We start from the raw sequence: 3,992 nt of genomic DNA on the forward strand, positions 1-3,992 counted from the left end.
TGCATCTTCAAAGTAGAGATCTCAATATCTTTTACATTAAGTTCATGATGAAGGTTCATCATTTGGGCAAGTGTATCCATTTGCATGTTTGAGATCCTTGTCAGTTCAGTACATTTCTATTCAAGTTTGTTTTCAAGATTTCTTTTGTCATTTTCTATCATGACCTTATCATCAACTGTTCTTTTCTTTTGTTCAGTAATATCACATATCATTATGGCCTATGATTCATGTTCCATTTTGAGAGATCTTATCTCCTCTGCTTGAATTTTATTTTTCTCCATCAATTCTGCTATTGTTGCATCAAACTCTTTAGTGTCTCCATTGGAAAATATGTTGGTGGTATCAATCTCCTTGTAGTGTATATAATTTTTAGCTATGGCTAGATCCTTCCTTTTTTTTTAATGAGTTTCTCAACTTGTTTCTGAATTCCTCTAAGCTATGCAGAGCAAGTTGCACATCTATTACTTGATTTTCAATGATCTTTCCAAGTTTGAAAGCTTCCATCTTTAGATCTTTTCCTCCAAGCTGTTAGGCTTTTCCTCGTGAGAACTTGGATTTTCTCTGATATCAATTGTTGGAATATTCAAATATGGAAAGAGTACTTATGAGAGGGGGGGGGGGGGGGGGGGTGAATCATAAGTATCATATTTTATCCAATAAAACTTTTAACTGAAAGTAAATTGCATGCATTTAAATACATTAAATAAACATGTAATTAAACACATGCATCAATAACTCATAACACTGAAATTTGGTAACCCAGAAACCCTCCAGGAATAAGAAGGTAAAACTGGGGTGGGGATGATACCCACAAAAATTACTACAGCAATATTGTTCAACCACTTCTAATGGTCTGCCCTGTTAAAGGCTTTACACTGTGTCAATAGTGACCTGGTTTGAGGATTTCAAACACTTAACATGAAGTGTCACCCTATTAAAGGATTTAGTCACCTAATTAAGGATTTACAAAATAGCTGTTAAGCTAACCTATCATCATAGGATTTTCATTCTAATACAATTGCTAGAGAGTATTAGGTATCATGAACCTGATAGATTACAATCTTTGATTGCTGAATGCAGGCACCTGTTCTGCTTTCTCTAATCTTGATCCTTTTATGATCTGATAATCCTCGCTTCTGAAAATAGAATTCCTTGTGCACCCTTGTATGTCTTTTCACACCTCTCTTTTACAATGAAATTGTGTCTTCCTTATAAATATATTTGAGAATTTAGGGTTAGGTATGGATCTACGATCCATATTCAATCTTCATTTTTTGCTTATTGTTTGCACTTCTTCTATTGGTAGCATACCTTCATCATTTTTCTTATTGGCTGCATGTAGATTGCATAGTAAAAATAAAAGATTCAATCTCATCATTAAATCCTTCAAGATTTACCTTATGTCGGCTGCAAAAATTTTTTGCATCATAGTTTGTGCAATCACAAACTTTTATGCTGATATACTGAGTTACTCGCCTCCTGAAGTATTGCTAATACTCAACACATGCTGTTTCCTGGATAGCTGGGCACTTAAACAAAATTGTATCACTTGGCACCTTATGTTACTTGGCACCTGATCTTTACTCGGTATCTGATCTTCACTCAGTATCTGATCTTCACTCGGTATCTGATCTTTACTCGGTATCTGATCTTTACTCGATATCTGATCTTTTATTCAGTATATGATCTTCACTCGGCATCTGAAAACTACTTGGCACATGAAGATTACTCGGCATGCATGGTGTACTCGGTTCCAATGTGGAATGTGATTAAGTGTGTTGGCACTCAAGTGTCAAAAACCATTATGAGGTTAACATCCTCTGCCTAATTTAGAACTTCCCTGTCAACTTCCCCTTCTAGTCCAATTACTTCTTCTTCAATGTCATCCTCACTTTTATCACTTGCAGCAACATTTGTTCCTCTATGGAGCTCCTCCTGCAATGCTTGAACCTGCCTTTGGAAGGCTCTAACCTCCTCAAGATTAATAGCTCTGGCCCTTCCACCATGCTCTCTTCGTGGAGGCATCTTCTTAATTCAAACCCACAACCACACAGTCCTGGTGCAAACTACCTCACAGTCGGTGCTCTATCTACACACTCAGGAAAACCTGCTCTGATACCACTTGATGGGGACACAACCCAAGCACAGAATGGACACAACAGGAAAGGAAAAATTTTAATAATTGTGAAAATATGCTAGTGCACTTAGTGCAAAAAAAAAAACTCCAAAAGATGCCCTAAGGGCTTATAATAGCATAAATCTAGAGATAAACTCTTCTCCTAGGACCTTCTCTCAAACTCCACTCCGAATTGCCTTTTACAATGCCAAAAATGTTCTTAAATAGACTTTGAAGGGTTAAGGATTAGGAATACATTCTAGAAAGTGCTAGTTGGCATCCACTGACCAAATAGAAGGCTCCAGAAGTTGCATTAGAAGTCGGCACAAAATTAGAAGAATCCAAAAATGGTAACCGAACTTTCAGGAGGCATAACTTTTGAACCATAGCTCCGATTGATGAACTGTTTACTTTTTCAGAAAGCTCTCGAAGCACACTATAGCCCTATGGACCAGCTTTTTTCATCCCCCATTTTGGGCCCTGTTTGAGCTCAGTTAATGCCCCTAACCTGACTTTGAAGCATTCTTAGGAAGTCTCTAAAAATTGAAAAACTGCGATAACTTTCAAACTGTGGGGCCTTTTGACCTAATTCTTTTTTTGGAATACTCTAAATTACAATTACATTCATCGAACCAATTTACACCCTCTAATTTACCAAAATCATGGCTCAATTGCATACTCCTATTTTTTTGGCATTTACACGTATCCCAAGGTGTTCAAATACTCTACCCTAGAACACTTATAGTGGAAATGTGAGAGTTGGAACCTTTATTTGACCCAAATGGGTATCCAAAAATGAAAACACATGAAACAGAAACTAAGTCTAAGTACTTTTTTTTGGGGGGGGGGGAGGGTGACACAGGATTTGCCCTTATACCTCTGGATGCTCCTGCATCAGAGCCCTAGGGTTGACATTTTAGGGCTCAATGTTTTTGAATCTATTAGATAAAAATTAGTTTGACTTTTTAAAATCTAGTAGCTATAAATTTAGTGAAAATTTTATAAACTATATTGTAAAGGAAATAGAATAAAATTCATTCCAACTCAATGCTTTTTCTTTTGGGAAAAATTAAGTAAGGAGATTGTTGTTTATTTCTTTTAAAACTATGTTTAAAGTTTTTGCACCTTCTAATGCCTGAGTAAATTCTTCTCATTTTTGAGAAAAACTAGAAATGAACCCATCTAACTTTGAGTTCTCTTCATATGATGTTGTTTAAGAGAAATTTTATTTCTATAGAAGTAATTTTTTCTATTAGCTTTTTTTTGTCTATTGTGATATAAGACAAGAGATAATTTTTTTTTAACAAACTTCGAGTAGAATTATTAAAACCTTTCCAATTATTAGGAATTTCTATAAAAAGAAAAACTTCCTCTTTGACTATATTTTATTATTGAATGCTATTAATATTCCTTCTTATGAAAAGATTAAAATTTATGTGACCTTTGGTAATAATATTTAGCTTAACTTTTATAACTAAAAGATCCCATCTTTGGTTAGTCTATCCTCATAAACCATCATTAACTAATCGTTTAAATTATTTTGCCATCCCTGCTAGTAGTAATAACTTGTTCTTTTAATATTTTGTGTTTCATCACAATGTCAACTTTAGTTTGGAAGATATTATTTAAATGTTCCATGTTCAATTTCAAATTTTTCTTTAACTTCAACTTTAGATACAAAGAAGAATAACTTTGAGCCCTCAAAATGCTTTTTATACAACTATTTTTCCATTAATTCAAAAAACTATTTGTCTTATGTTTTCAATCTTAAAAGGTAAATACAAATGTTTCTTCACCCCAAAATATCTAATTTCACTAGAAAAAGATCTAACCCAAAAATATAGATAATAGAAGATTTGCGAAAAAAGAAGAATGA

This window comes from Cupressus sempervirens, chromosome 3 (assembly GCF_028749045.1).
Source record: "Cupressus sempervirens isolate cs-2001-9-10 chromosome 3, ASM2874904v1, whole genome shotgun sequence".
NCBI classification, from domain to species: domain Eukaryota; kingdom Viridiplantae; phylum Streptophyta; class Pinopsida; order Cupressales; family Cupressaceae; genus Cupressus; species Cupressus sempervirens.